Source organism: Camelus dromedarius, chromosome 26, assembly GCF_036321535.1.
Source record: "Camelus dromedarius isolate mCamDro1 chromosome 26, mCamDro1.pat, whole genome shotgun sequence".
Classification (NCBI taxonomy): domain Eukaryota; kingdom Metazoa; phylum Chordata; class Mammalia; order Artiodactyla; family Camelidae; genus Camelus; species Camelus dromedarius.
In genome coordinates this window covers 15,730,993-15,747,522 of record NC_087461.1, presented here as the reverse complement: position 1 = coordinate 15,747,522, position 16,530 = coordinate 15,730,993, and the positions used below count along the sequence as shown (strand labels likewise).

Below are 16,530 nucleotides of genomic sequence, written 5' to 3'. Positions count from 1 at the left end.
CACACTCTGAATGTTATAGAATTTTGAGTGTTAATGTTAAAATAGTCTTCTCAATATGTAACTATTGGAGACATTATGCCTTGGGGAATTATAATCCCCATAAGACTGAGCCCAAGTCAAGCTCATTAATTTAACTAGCAGACTATGCATTTAATTCTGCTGTTGAGGGAATTTTATAAGTCTGCCCTATTTTCTATGTCTGTGAGAAGTAAGTAATATCATTAGCTAATTTTAAGAACAAGTTAAACGGGCGAAACTGTGTTAAGAAATATGGCACTTGCTGTCACTTTGCAACTGATTTTTTTAACGGTAAAACTTTTCCTACACTTTGGAATCCTACATTCAGAAGTGGTAATGGTGGAGGTGCCTGAAATACTGCGTATCTCTAAAAATAGCAGGGGAATAATTAACATGAACTTCAGGAGAGTAGCTGCCCCCTTGAGACCAAAGAAGAGGGTACAAGGAATATTTATGGTCATGGTAATGCTGGGTGGTAGTTACACAGATATTTATTTTATTACTAGGCTTTTTTTACTTCCATAATACTTATTGAATAAATTCTTCTCTGGCAATTAAGAATACTGTGTACTTGATATTCAGGTAAGACTACCTATTAAAGTTTCCACACATCTATGCACCTTATGTTAAAAAGAGTTCTTTATTAAAATGACCACACCATCCTCACATCCTACTACCAACCAAACATCAGAATAATGAAATGCTCTATTTTAAGGAACCTTAAGAAAAAGAATGCCAGCACCTAAAACAGAAGTTTTCTGATTACATCTGTTACTATTAACACATATTCTGACCTTAATCTCACACATATGCCACGATTAGGGAGGGCTTTCTGACTCACTCTGCCTCTCTCAAGTTGAAACCTTCCTCTGGGACTTCAGATTTCTTCGAGGTAAAAGCCCTTTTGAGCTTGCTTCTTTCTCAGTGGTTGGTGGCTTTTTTTTTTAAATCCCAGTGAATGTCCTTTGCCTCCTTCCAAGAGGAGAGAGTTGGACACTAGATTGTTTTTAAGATCTTCTGGCTCTAAACATCTCTGATTGTGCGACAATCATGGAAAGTGTCAGCTTTCTTTTCTAGCTTCCCTGCTCTGAAAGCATCTGGTTCCTTCTCCACACAATTGAAAAAAAAGAAGAATGCCTGGAATTAGGAATTACTTTGCTCTCTGACTTCTCTTTACTCTCCAGTGTGAATCACCAGCAGAAGACCCTTTATGTCCTCCTATGTCTCCTACACACACACACACACACACACACACACACACACGAGCACAGTACCCAGAGCGCCTGGCCTCACAGGGTCTCCAGCTCACGTCTACTCCTGCTTCTGCTGATCTGTTCCAGATACATATTCCCGTGTCTGGATAATAACAACGAACACATATTGATCATTTTGCTATGACTTTGCAAAGCACTTGACTTGGACTACTGGGTAGTTAGTTCTTAGCATTTGGGTTTTGGAGTCAGATAGTCCTAGTTTTGAGGTTAGCCCCTTATTGGCTATGAGATCTTGAGCAAAAAGATATCACATCTCTGAGCCTCAGTTTCTACTTCCATAAAACGGGGATTATGTAACTATAAAATCTTAAAAATGCCTAAAAAGTGCTATTAGAATAGTGACTGGCACATAGACTGTTGATAAATGATAGTTATTTTAAAAATTGTTTCTAGCATTATTGCCAGGGCCATGAAACTGGCCACTTTTCTACGATCGTGGTCCTCTGCTTCTCGCCCAAAGCTCGGACACTTGATTTTCCTGCCTCCAGCCTGGGTTTCGAATCCCTTCTCCTGATCCTTTGGTTCCTGGGCTTCTGTCTGATGTTCCTCACATGGGTGGTCTCAGAGTACCACCCCCTGAGGACCACCTACCCTCTTATCTGAAAGCGCACTATTTAATTCATTCTATTTGCTGTCTCTTTTTCTTTTCTCCAGTTTTATTGAGATATAATTGACATACAGCATTGTATAAGTTTCAGGTGTTCAGCATATGATTTGACTTACATTCATCATGAAATGATGATCACAATGCTTAGTGAATATCCATCATCTCATATAGACACAAAATTAAAGAAATTTTAAAAAAAATTTTCCTTGTAAATAAATATCAGGATTTACTCTCTTAGCAACATTCATATATAAAGTACAGCTGTGTTAATTATGTTTATCATGATGTACATTACATTTATCTTACAACTGGAAGTTCATTCCTTTTAACTGCCTTCATCCAATTCCTCCTCTCCCCAGCCCTTGCCTCTGGTAACCACAAGTCTGATCTCTTTTTCTATGAGTTGGTTTATTTGTTTGTTCTTGATGTATAAATTGACCTACAACACTATTTTCTCTGTACTTCAACCATAATTACCCCTCCTGTCTAGCATACCTCCCAGTATTGTTCTGAAGACTTCAGATGAGATACTTTCACATAGCAGTCTCACTTAATCCACACACAAGCCCTAGGAAGATACGAGGTCTCTGCCAACCTCCATACCTAAACTCCATCTCTGGTCCCAAGGCAGCTTCTTCAGTTCCCATTTTCTCCCAGTGGGATGGGACACAAATCAAATCTGCTAAGTCACATGGCTATGCTTAGCTGCAAAAGAGGCAGTCAAGTGTGATCCTTAATTGGGTGGCCATGAACCCCAATAAATTATTAGTGTGAAAGAAAAGGTGAATGGATCTTAAGGACAATCAGCAGTCTGCCAGAGGGTAAGTGTTCTCATTTTATAGGAGGACATCATGGCTCAGGGAGATAAAGAGGTCCCAGAATTGGAGTCAGGTCTTTCAGACTCCAGAGAGACCTCTGAAGGTACTGGGTGGTCCTACCTGGTTCCCTGTGTTCACTGAGAATGGAGCTGCCTCTGTCTGGAGATTCATTCCATCAGAAGGTCCTGATCTCCCCCTTTATTCTAGCTAGAAGATGAAAGCAAATTCTTCTCTTTGGTTACTTTAGCTACAACATGATTTTTTTATACTCTGGGATATTGTTACTTAACAATATTTACTAAGTAAGACACAATTTTGCCAAATACTCACAGGAAAGAGTTCTTTAGCGTAAGGTTGCACAGGCTGTGTTCCTTACATAGCACAAAATATTTAAAACCAGTATCTAAACAAGGTTTCTGAATAGTGATTTAAACTAACTCCGTGGCAAAAAAAAAACTACACACACACAATTTTAAAAGATCCTGAAATGAAAACATAGAAATTATCCATTTTACTTAAAGGAAAAAAAGTCAAGTTGTTTGAATTATACATTCCAGTCATCCTTTTAATGTTTTCTTCAAGGCCACATTGTTTTGTTTTTCAACACTGAGAAAACTACCATTTGGTGTTCTTCACAGACACACATGCTTGGACTTAAAGTTAATGAATAGCTCTCTTGCTGATTTTTTTTTTTTTTTTTTTTTGGATTTCATTTCATTTTAATTTAGCTCTCAACATTGTATTTAGTACTAGACAGCAATAATCATGCAATTCCCTTATTGCATGTGAATAGATGTCTCGATCACTTAAATAATTCTCTTAAGGATTTGGAAGCCCAGAAACCATTCAATATTAGTTATTAATGGCTAGCTAAAGGAGGGTGGTTTTCAATTTGCATACAGAACCACCTCATTCTCTTACCAGGACGAATACTCTATTAATCAGGGTAGGCTACCTGCTGTAACAAAAAACCCTCACATCTCCGTGGTTTAAGACAATGAAAGTACATTATTCACTCATATTTTCTCATAGTTAAGGTTGGTAGGAGGGCTTTGCTTCCCACAGCCATTCAGTAGTGCCCTTTTGTCTCCGCTATCCAGGTTCTAGGAATTCTCATCCAGCTCCTGAATGGGGAAAGAGTGGAGGTTGTGGGGCAGATGGGAGGTTTTTTGATAGGCCAGTTCTAGAAGGCACTTGTCACTTTCCCCACATCCTATGGGCTGCAGCTCAGTGGGAGGACCACACCTAACTGCAAGGGAGCCTGGGAAATGTAGTGCAGTGATTTGCCCAGGAGGAGGAAGAAATGGGTTTAGTGCCCACCCAGCCACCAAATACCATGTCACAAGTCACAAGTACCAAAAGAAATAGCTAGGCCAGGGGGGAAAAATCACTTTAGAAGTGTTTTAAATTATTGGTGTTATAATAAAAAAATGACATTTTATTTATACTAGCAAATCTAGTGATAGTAACAGGTGTTCTAAATTCATCTCAACTTTTACAAGTTATTTACAAATAGCTGTCTAAAGTCAAATCTTTTTTTATTGTGGTAAAATATTCACAACATAAAACTTACCACTTTAACCATTTTTAAGTGTATGATTTGGCAGCATTAAGTCTACCCACATTGCTGGGCAACTACCTCCACTCTCTAGCTCCACAATATTTTCATCTTTCCACGTTGAAACTCTGCTCCTTAAACACTAACTCTCCCTTCCCCCAGCCCCTGGTAACCACTATTCTACTTTCTGTCTCTAAGAACTGGATGACTCTAGGCACCTCATGTAAATGAAGTTATGCAATATTTGTCCTTTTTTGTCTGGCTTACTTCACTGAGCATAATTTCTTCAAGGTTCAACTAAGTTGTAGAATTATCAGAATTTCATTCCTTTTTAAGGCTGAATAATATTCCATTATGTGTACAGACCATATTTTGTTTGTCCATTCATCCATCAATGGACATGTGGGTTGTTTCCACCTTTTGGCTATTGTGAAAAATGCTGCTATAAACACAGCTGCACAAGTATCTGTCTAGTTCCTTGTTTTTACTTCTTTTAGATCTACACCCAGAAGTGGAGTTGCTGGATCATTTGCTAACACTCTTTTTTAAAGAACTGCTCTACCATTTTCCACAGTGGCTATAAAGTCATAATACCTTTTGAAGACAAAGTTGTGATTGGCTTCTACAGAAGGTTATAATGACTCCTTCATAAAAGTATAGTCCCCATTCAAAAGTTCCTTGAACTGGGGGGTTGTGTGTTTTCAATTTAGCTCTTAAAGAACTAGAATAGTTTTAATTTCATTTTTTGTTTGCCTCTAAGTAAAGTAATAAAATACACTGAATAGTTGCATTCTCTGGGAGGTATAAAGAATAGGAATTTGATAAAAAAAAAAAAAAAAAGAATGTGTGTTGAAAGCTCTGTCCTATCTCTGTTATGACATTGGTATCTGATAGATATTCTAGAAATGGTGGGACTAGTTTATCACACTACGACTAAAAATTACACCGTGACAAGAAAATTTCTGTAGCGCTGGAAGTTTTGACTTCCAATTAACAATTAAGACCCGACAGCAACACCATTTATGAATTGATACCATCAGCTGTGCTTTTTCCCAGGCGCTCATCTGATAATTATCTGGATTACTTTATATTTTGTCTTCTCCAGATTTTTTCTATAGACTATTTTTGCATAAATATTTAAAACAACTAACTAGGGTGATGAAAACCTGAGTGCTTTCCAGAAGTTTAATCTAAACAGCGAGGGGTTTTGGATGTTTGGGTTTGATTTTATTCTCTCTGCCAATTTAGTGTTTCTGAGTACAGGTACTGTCAAAATTCAAAGATACTATGGAAATGAAAGGCAGGTACTGTGGAAAGGAGAGTGCATTTGAACTAAACCCTTGACAGAGATTGATTTGGAAACCTTTGGTTCCTCAATAGTATGATTTTTAACTCAACTATTTCATCATGGACAGATAACAGTATGTTGATATTCCAGGTTTCAAAAAATATCTCCAAGTTGAGCTTTTCCAGGAAGAAAGGCTGGAAAATGAAGTTGGGCACAAGGCTTGATGTCAGATTATGATCTCTGATAGCAGAACATCATAAAAGATCCCCTTCATCTGTTCTTGTCTGCTTATCACCAGGGCTAATTTTGGGGCCAGGTCCGAAACACGTTATGTTAATTATTTTTAAATAGGATGGCATTTGGTGCTTAACCGACAGTAGTGCTTAAATCACAAATGACATGAAATGGAATTACAGTCTATGCTTACATGCTGTAAGCTACCAAAGCCTTTTTTCACTGTTGTACATTTAATTTGCATGGATTTCTATCCCTTTGTTGGAACACATGTGTTTACAACACTTCAGAAAAGTTCCTGAAATAAAACACCTATATTTTAATTTGAAGTTTCTTTGAAGCTACTTTCAAAGCAAAATAAAATCTAGTAGTTTGTCTTTAATGCTGTCTTTTTAAGGTGTAAAGCCACAGAAAGAAGAGCCTGCATGTGAAATCCATCACACATCTTGAACAATGGGTGTAATGTAGGCAGTGGAGAACTTAGTAACTTCCATAAAGAAAAACTGAAGTCATTTTTTAACATGAATCTTGATATAATTTCTCGTCTGGCAGCATGGACTAGGAAAATACATAACATTATAAATAATGGACTTTAAGGCTTCTCCTTAAAAACCATTGTCAGGTACACATTTGTATGGCTTCATGGTTGCAACACAGGCAATCAAAGTGGTAGCAAGCACTGAAATCATTCTAGAAGCCTCCCTTGATCCATCTATTCATTATACAATCTCAGTATGAGCCCTAGTCATTCCTAGTAATATCCAACTCACCTAATACTTATGCCTCTGGAGTTCTTAACCGCTACATTTATTCCTGTCTCTCCCACCACTGGGAGCTATTTGTATCCCCTTCCCTGTTCCTAGGATTTAAGCAGCCACCATCTTTAAGGACTATTGCTTTCCCAATATTTTCTCCCTGTCTATCCCTTACCCACCAAAAAAACTCCAAAACACTCCTCTCTCCTAGACCCTTATTTTCTCTTCTCCTGTTTCTTCTGACTTCAATATGTTAATATATTTCCTAGCATCCTATCCCAGTGCCCCACTCTCTACTAAGAAGGTGGGTGTTGTGACATCACCAAACTGGGTACTAGCCATGGCCTTGCACCAGGCACTTCTGTTTTTGGAGACAGTCTGTTTTTGGAGATCTGTAATTGGAGGAGAAATTGATCCTAGCACATGTAGATTGTACCACAAATTAAGACAACAGATTATCTAGATAAGCAGAGGTGCCGTCAGGGAACATCTTCTATTATTATCATTATATGTTTGTCTTCCTTTCAAATGACACCTGATGGTTCTTCCCACCTCAGCACTCATCTTCTGTTTCTCAGAATTCAGGATAAAATTAATTGAATACAGTGTAATACTTAAGTTCTCTACGGTGGCAGCTGCTTCTAGGACTATGTTTTGTAGATGACCCCCAGGTATTCACTGAGCCTGTTTGTCACATGAAGTCCCGGGGTCAGCTCAAGAGCTTACAATATAGACTATAATTTTAAAAATGAGAAGCCTCAGTCAGGCCCAAGAACAGGAAACAATGACGGAATGAACCGAAAGCTGTCTGTATTCAGGATGGTTATCCAAATCCTGTTCGTGCTACCAAACTGCCAGTGCACATCCTCTGACATGTGATGCTTGGAGGAGACGAAAATAGATACCAAAGCCTCCATGTTCCAGGCATTTCCAGGGAGACCTGGGATCTGGGGGAAATGCAGATCTTTCCCCCTAGGGGATCTAGCCCCTACTCCTTTTGACTCAGCCGAAGTAGAGAGAGATGTGAAACTTCTCTTTCCATGGTATTTGGGGGGTACCTACAAGAGAAGGAAGAAGTGCGCAGAAGTAGGCTCCCAGCCCAGCCGCTGAGCCTGACGATCCCCTACCCAGGATAGGCCACGCCGCCTGAGCTCGGAGCTCAAACTCATCCTGGAGGCGGGCGGGGCGGGCGGGGCGGGGCCCGCTGGGTGTGGCCTAAGGCTGACGGCGGGCCCCGCCTGGCGTCCTGTGGGAGTGACCTAGGGCCAGGGTGGGGGTGGCCTGGAAGCTGGGCGGGGCGGGGCCCGGTCCTCCCCGACGCGGCCCGGGGACCCGCGGGCGGGGAGAAAGCCACACTGGTGGGGTGGGGGTGGGGTGAAGTGGGAGGTGATTGGGGCGCGTTAAAGGAAGTTGGCCCTGCCGAGGGTCCCCGGGGAGAAGGCGGCGCGCAGCGAGCGGAGGGAAGGCGCCTGGGAGCCGGAGCGGGCGCGGGAGCTGTGGGCCCGGTAGGAAGGGTGGGGTCACTGCCGAGCTGGGCGTGTGAAACCCCGCGGGGAGCCCCCGCAGCGGTCCGCCGTGGGGAAGGAGCCTCAAAGCAGACTCTAGGGCTTTGGCGTGCTGCTGACTTGAAGGAAGCTGCAAAGACAGTGATCTTGCGGCTGCGTGAGGCCTAGGAGGCGGGCCTGGGCTTGAGGTGGCTGGTTACCCCGAAGTCTAAATTCCTGCAAACCCTTGCTTGAAACCCAAGGCTCAGAGAGGGTCCCGGCATGGCTTGAGCTCAGGGTTGCTCCACAGAAATGCTCCTGCGTCGTCGTTGGGCAGCTGTGCTGGGATAGGGGCGGGGGAAGGAGGTGTTGTCTATTCCACGCTCTTTCTCCTTTAATAAGATTTGAAATCAGACCTCTAAGCCTTGGGCTTCAGCGTTCCCCCTTTATTTTACCGTCATGGTCCTTCTAGCATAAGATATTTCGTTGCAGATACTACTATATATAAAATAGACGAACAACAGGTCCTACTGTTTAGCACAGGGAACGATGTTCAATATCTTATAATAACATAATGATAAAGATATAAAAAGTACATATATGTGTGTAACTGAATCACTATGCTGCACACTGGAAACTAAGAACATGTTAAATCAACTGCACTTCAATTTTTTTTTTTTAAAGACATTTCAAATACACGAGTGTGGATATGATCGTGGTATTTACAGCCACAGTGTTGTGATATTTGTGAAGACGCCTCAGGTGCAGTCACACCTGGGATGGGGGGACGTTTAGAGACGAGCACTTTCTCCTTGTGTAGACACATGAGTCTTGTTATTCTTAAATCACCTCTGCAGTGGAGGAAGCCGACAAGCATTTATTCCTATCCTAAAGGATACTCACACTCATTGTCATACAGAATGAAGTCAGTAAGAAAAGAGCCCTAAGACTTACGACTCCTCCTTGGCCAGTTACATTTTATTTTAGGCAGTAGGGGTGTACAGCAGCTATCTGGAAGGCCTGATGTAATTTCAGAAATAACCAACCCCTTCAAAATGAAATCTCAGTGCACATGGCAAAGAAAAAGAGATCAGACAACATGCTCACTGTTGATAGCAAGATAGCAACTCAATTTTAAAAAGAATCATTTGAATACAAAATTCACAGAGTGATGCTTTAAGAAACTACATGTTCATATGTGGAGGCCAGATGTTGCTTTATAGTAGAAAAGTGACTAAAATATATATAGCATAGATTTTTGGAATAAAATAGTAAAATACATTTTATTTCCATTCTTTGATCTTAGAATCACAATGGGAATGCCTAAGCCTATTTTTTTTGACAGTTAGAAAAAGCTAATTACCAGGGGTCTTCTCTGAGCTCTGTATCTTCTAATTTAATCAATTTAATCATCTCCACAGCCCTGTGAGGTGTTCTGATGTTACAGAGGAGAAAGTTAAGGCACAGAAGAGTGAGGCCATGCTGCTGGCAAGTTGGGGGCGGGGGGGGGGGAATCTGTCTATCTAACTCCAAAACCTGTGCCCTTATCCACTCGTAGTTTCTTTTCACAAGTGTACCCCATATCCAACAAGGAATAAAGACACACTGATAGAGCAGAAAGACAGATTGCTGGTTTAAAGAACTCAAAGGACCCATGAGTAGAGCCTAATTCTAGTTCTGGTTTCAGCTCTTTAACTTTGTACACATTACTTACTTCTTTCTAAACACATAAATGTAATTGATCTCTAGCTTCTACTAGATCCAGAAATCTGTAGGTTTGTGAAAATAAGATTCTCCTTTTACCATCTAGAGATATTTTTGGTTGCATTTGGTGTTGAAATTATAGGGTGGTCAGGAAGGGTCAGGTTATTCATTCAAGAAATGTGTACTGTGTACCTGGACAGGCACTGGGGCTGCAACAGAGAACAGGACAGATAAAGACTCTAGCTTCTTGGAGTGTGTATTGTGGTTGGAGGCAGAGGGGCTGGAGGAAACAAAGAAGGAACCAACTGACAAATTAACAGACAGCTACAAATTGTAAACAGAGGGCTGTGACAAAGAAAAATGGAGTAGGAGGCACTACATTTTTAAAAATGCACCCTATAATTTAACAGATTAAAACAACAGACATTTATCATCTCAGTTTCCGTGGGTCTGAAATTTGGGTATGAGAGGTTTGGGTGGTTTGGGCTCAGGGTCGTTCACGTGTCAAGCTGTGAACCAAGGCGGCAGTAGTCTCAAGTCTTGACTGGATCTTGACTTGTAGGATCTTGACTCGTAGAATCTGCATCTTAGCTCTTTCATGTGGCTGTTGACAGACTTCAGCTGGCTGTTGGCCAGAGACTGCAGTTCCTTACCATATGGACCTCTCCACAGGGTTACTCATGATGTGGCTTCCCCAGAGCAAATGGTCCAGAGGAGAAAGGAAACTCAAGATGGAAGCTACCACCCTTTTTTAGAACCTGATCTCAGAAGTGGCACCCCATCCCTTCTGCTGTATGCCACTGATCACACCAACCCAACTACACAAGGGGACTGGAGGACTGGAGTTGTGGGAGGCCACTGTCGAGGCTGCTGGCCACAAGGTCGATGGGATGTCCAGGGGGAATGTTATATAGGCTGCTGGATATATTACAGTGTTGCTCCCAGGAGCAATCTGGGCTACAGATAAGTATTTGGAACTCAGTCATGATATATATGAAGTTGAGAATGTGCAAGAGTACCTGGGGAGGGACTAGAGATGGAGAAGGGACCCTGACTCAGTCCTGAAGAACCCAACCTTTAGAGGGAGGTGGAGGAGGATCCAGCAAGGAGGATGGCCAGTGAGGTGGGAGGAGAATCAGGACAGTGTGTGTTCTGGGGGTGGCTTAATGGAAAAAGAGGTTTCACTGGACAAGTTGCCCCTTCCCTATGAAGGGTAAAAAATACCTTGACTATGGCTGAAGGGAAAAGAATTTCTGGGAAAAAATGCAACTTCATACAATTTGCAGTGTGTATAGTTAAATTTTGACCTAGATAGGAGCAAAGAGCAGGAGATCATATTTAGAGTCTTGAAAAGTCTATGCCTGTGTACTTAGTGCCCTCTAGGTCTGGGGCTTGGCCAGGAGAGCCCCGGGATTCCCGGAGGTAGAGAGCCCCTATGTAAGTTTTGTAGGGTTTGCTGTCAGATTTAAGCTTGAAGACAAAGTAATGAGCTGTATGGAATGGGAGGAGCTTCTGACCTCAGAAAGTATACATTTTTGCTTCCATATGCTTTAAAGTGTTAGGATTATATGAAGAATCTTCTCAAATGTCTTAAATACCCCCAGTGAACCATACAGGAACATTGCTGAGAATCCCTTAAGCTGTGTTCTGCCCTATGAACTTCATTCTTCATAAGAGAGTCTGAGATGGTTCTTGAATATGTTTTTCATACACTTGTGGCCTCATTCTTCTGTTCTCAGTGGTTCTTGTTTTTCTTTAAAAAAAAAAATTCATTTAACAAAAAAAGCCTTCTCATTCACAGACATTTCCCCCTCACTTAAAAATAAATTAAAGGAAAAAGAAGAAAAATAAAAGGCCTTTTCCCACCTGGTCGCCTGGCCTAACCTGGCTCTGTGGTTCTGATGACCTGCTTCATGAAAGCATTATCTCCTTGGGTACAAACGTCTCTGCCTGCTGGGCGTGGGAGGCCTAAGTGTCCTTCATTTCTCTGCCCTCTTCCAATGAGGCGATGAAATATAGGTGGAGTGACCTGTGTCACTTCCAGGTGGATGCTCTAAAAGCCAGTGAGAGATTTGCCCCACTCTCCTTCCCTCCACTAGAATGACCATCAGTTTTCTAGGTAGTGGCTGTCCTGTGAGCTTGGGTCATGGAATGAAAATAACCAGCAGAGCCCCCGTCACTCTGCACTAGACACATAGAGTGAGCCAGAAATCAGCTTTTGTTACATTTAGACCCTGTGATTTGGGGATTTGTTTGTTAAAGCAACATAACTACTAGCCTGTCCTGACCAATACACTCAGGTAAGGTCTGAGCCGCATGCCTCCAGGGATTACTGGCTTCTGGTCTACCAGACACCTTGGGAACCTAAGAGCAAAGGTGCTGTAAAAAGCTTGCTCTTGTGACCAACATTCCTCTTACTGTTGATGAGATAGCAGGTGGACTTGTTTCCATGACGCTCAAGTCAGCTTTATGATTTTAATCAAAAGTGGCAAAAATGGCATTTAGCTGTCTAACTACATTCTGAAAGGGCAGGCAGCCGGTGTTGAAGTATAAAATACACAAAGGCTCAATGCCCACAAGGGATAAAATTAAGGCTCTCATTTTAAAATATGGTTTGTTTTTTTTTTCCGGCAGGAGGAGGTAATTAGGTTTATTTATTTTTTAACAGAGGTACTGGGGATTGAACCCAGGACCTCATGCTTGCTAAACATGCACTCTACCACTGAGCTATACCCTCCCTCCTAAGGTTCTCGTTTTCATTTTGAAAAACATAATCCCCCCCTCTTCTCTGTATACATGTGTGTATATATATTTATTTATATACATATTTAAAATTTTCAGTATCCTTCCAGGTATCCTAATATAGAGGAATGTTCATTGGTTCATTGTTAAGGATAGTTCTTTCCCAACGTAGTTAGATCTATCAGTGGATGCATTTCAGATATTATTTTGTTACCAAGGGACACTTGAAATGAATCATTCATACTTACCATTGACTAATTTCTAAATGTTTTAAAGCAGCTTCAAAGAGCACTTTAAATATGACTTCCTGGCTACATTATTTCAGATCTAAGAGGATCAGAATAGATGTTGCCCTCCACGTCCTGGAAGCCATGTGTTCCTTCTTTTCCTCTGACTTAAACAGAAGTGAAGCAGGGAGCATTTTGCTTAGGGCAGAGCCAGGCTGCCTTCTTAGGGATGTTGGCTATAAATCCACTCTCCCTAGAGGTTCACAATCAAAGTTCTCCCCCTCTCTTATTCAGACGAGTGATATGATGATGATAAATTGCTTGGACATGACTGCCCCAAGCACTGGGGTGATGAATTATGTTGTTCAGGGCATGACCAAAGATTCTCCACTGTCAGTCTGCAACATTGAATATTGGCAGTATTCATAAATAGCTTTCTGCCAATTTTGGTCTCTGCTCTGCATGTTAAATCCTGTTTTCACAGGTCATGGTTCTTAGTTCTTAATCGTCTCTGTCTTCCCCTGAATTCACTTAGCTAATCAACCTTTTGTTTTTTTCTGTTCCCTACTCACTAAAAGGGTGGGCTGTTCTCACAGTTGTGTTCGGTAAACATTGAGTCTTTCTTCACAGAAACTGTTAAAATAATAATTATCTGTCCTTTTCTCTAAATCCGGAGTAATAACAGCTTATCTTGCAGTGGCTTAATTGGGTAATTATTTAGTGTTTGAAAAGCACTTTGAAGAGACTATTGGTAAATATTATTGTTAGTTTAATGCTCCTTTGTGTAATTGAAAGTTCATTGCAACCACAAAACCATCAGTATTAGTGTGTGCCAACAAAGCTGTCTTTCTTAATATTGGTTACTATTTTCAAAATTATATGTGTATTGATTTTTGAAATATTTAAGTTGTTTTCACACACTCTCAACATTATCATGTTTATACTGTTGCGTTTCTACGTCTCAGCTGCTACATTCCTTATGTATCTGAAAAAGTTAGATGTCATTAGTTTTGGTCTCTCAAAGTTTGGAGGAAATGTAAAATGCGATTCCTAACTTAGGGGTATCTCACATCATACGGCTGCCACATCTGCTGTGTGTGGCATCTGCTTAACTTTTCAGCAAGCTTTCCTATTAAGCCCTGACAAATAACTGCAATAATGATTTATTTAGTCAGAGACCATACACTGAGCTGTCACCTCATTGGCATTAACATTTGTCAAAAAGGGTTAGATTATACTGCATATGCCTGACCAGACCCTTCGACAAATTGTCTACTCACTTTATAGACCCGGAACCCCCAGGTGTAATTAAAAGCCACTTCTGTAGCTTGGACTGCATGACCTCCATTACTGACCGTATTAGTTTGCTAGGGCTGCATAACAAAATAAACAGCAGAAATTGATTTTCCCATCATTCTGGAGGCTGGAAGTCCAAGGTCAAGGTGCTAGTAGATTTGGTTCCTTTTGAAGTCTCTCTTTTTGGACTGATGGTCTCCTTCTCCCTCTGTCCTCACACGGTCTTCTTTCTGTGTCCTAATCTCTTCTTAGAACTACACAAAATAGTCATATTCAGTTAGGACCGACTCTAACAAACCCACTTCAATGTAATTGCCTCTTTAAAGCCCCTATCTCCAAATGCAGTCCCACTCTGAGATGCTGGGGGTTAGAACTTCCACGGAAGAATGTTTGGAAGGGGCACAGTTCAGCCTAGCTTACAATAATAATGGTGTCTAGAAACTACCATTTTAGTCATTTTCTCTGATTATCAAATTGAGCAATCAAGGGATAACTACAAATCTTGGGAGGGTCTACTCAGCTCTAATACTTCTCCTTAACATTACCTGGAGGAGAGCTTTACGCTTTGGGACTTAAAAGACTGAACTAATTCGATAAAACTAAAACCACATTATTAAATGAACTCTGTATAATTTATTAAATGATTAACCATGAAAGGGACATAATCAAGTGTACCTTGCTATCTGATCTACAACCATCCAAATATTTGTTACGATAACTCACAAATTTTTTTTTTTCTCTCTGGATCAAAAATGTGCTATGACAAGTCTGCATACTTGGGCCATCAGAAAGGGCAACAGGAGATAAAGTACCGCTGTGGTCCTAGCTCACATCTTCTCCCTCGAGGGTGCCGTCTTGTGCTCCTGCTGTTAGATGTGTTCTGAATTACTGCCTCCGTGTTATCAGCTGAAAATGTCTAAGAAAGCAGAAGAGTCTCTGAAGAAAGATGATGGGCCCAAGTAGAAACCAGATAAGCCCTTATATTTGAAGAAATATCGGGAATGTGAAAGCCTCAGAGACCTCAATGTGACCTGTCCCCATCTCCCACGCACACTAGGGCTGATCGTGGAAAACTTTTCAGTGTTCAATTTCAGAACAGAATGGCAGTCTTTTTTTTTTTTTAATTCTTTGGAAAAATTGTCTTTTGCAGCAAACTTATAGCCAGAAATCCTTAGAGGATTGTTATGTGGGTTTATAAAAGTACGTTAGTAATATTTAGCATAATTGGTGGACTGAGAAACATGATTTTCCCTTCAAAATCTGTTGTTGAACTATTGTTGAAGCTGAGTGATGGATACACAGAGGTTCACTGTACTAGTCTCTCTACATTTGTAAGCTTTTAAAAATGTCCATATTAAAGAGTTTAAATAAATGAATTAATTTGTAAAAAAGAGGAAATGATTTTATGTTCATATAAAATCAATTTCTTCTTTATATATATTATATACAATGAATGTATAAAATTCACTTCTCCTTTCTATATAAGTACAGGTTCTGGGATGCATTTTTTGATGCCATCACATTTTCTGGGACAGATTAAATTTTAGCAATGAGGTGTGCATGCACACTTAAGAGAACACACGTGTGAGGAGAATGTTTTCACTACCAGTTGCTCCATAGAAAAGTACTGTTGAAACCTCTACTTGGGAAAGATATAAGGGCATCTTTGCTAGTTTGAAGCTCGATTATTGGACACACATTTTTATTTATGGCTCCCTGGTCTGTGGCACGTCTACCATTTCACAAGTCGGAGTTTCCCAGGCTGCAGTTTCTCCAAGTTCAGTTTTTAACTTCAGAGACGTTCCATTTGCCACCACACAAATCCATTTAACACAGGAATTCCAGAGGAGGCCACTCGCTTCCAATGCCCCATGCCCAGCTGAAGCCCTTCTGCCCATGCTTTCCATAAAAATGTCCTTGGCTGTTTCAAGAGGCATCTTTACAGGCCGACACTGGGCGAGAAATGAGCTCTACTGAGACCCCACATCCCTGCCTCCTGCCTGCCCCTCCCTGCCAGCGCCCATCCCAGGTCTCCCAGCTCCATAGGCAGAATCAGGGACTGTCCTGAGGCCTCACTTGTGAGTCTCACTCACATTTCTGTGCAAGTCTAAGGCCTGACATTGATTCCCTTTTGCTTCTGTGTTGCTTTCGACTTGCCTCATTATCAACCAGAGAAGAACAAATTCCGAGGGTTCCTCTTTCTTCTGTGCAACTAAGTGGGAGCAGCTGAGTGCATATGTAGTGAAGATCCCGCTGTCTGGAGTACAGACATTACTGAGACGTTGACCTTAACAGCCATTTGTGACCTGTTCGGGATCCAGGGAGAGAGAAGCTTCTAGCAAATCCAGTTTCAGTATACCTTTTTGACTTCTTTCATTCCTCCAAGGTATAGCCTTTTCGCTTTTTGCCTATCAGTGTATTTCAGTAGAAAAATTACAATACTTCAAGCTAAGAGGTCCAAGTCTAAAATGGTCTCTGTAGTTGTATATATTCTTGTCTGGTGAATGTCATCTAATTGTTAGATT

At 41.0% G+C, this 16,530-nt stretch overlaps 1 protein-coding gene across 2 annotated transcripts in view; it reads left to right on the top strand.

The window, feature by feature from the left end:
- Positions 1-7,949: 7,949 nt before the first annotated feature.
- The window catches only part of PTER (phosphotriesterase related), a 58,620-nt gene continuing 50,039 nt past the window's right edge, over positions 7,950-16,530 (top strand). Inside the window, exon 1 of one of the 2 annotated variants that reach the window (XM_010992044.3) lies at positions 7,950-8,057. The gene's annotated coding sequence lies outside the window, so the exon portion shown is untranslated. The remainder of the gene's footprint in view (positions 8,058-16,530) is intronic. The other variant, XM_010992045.3, reaches the window with a different exon arrangement.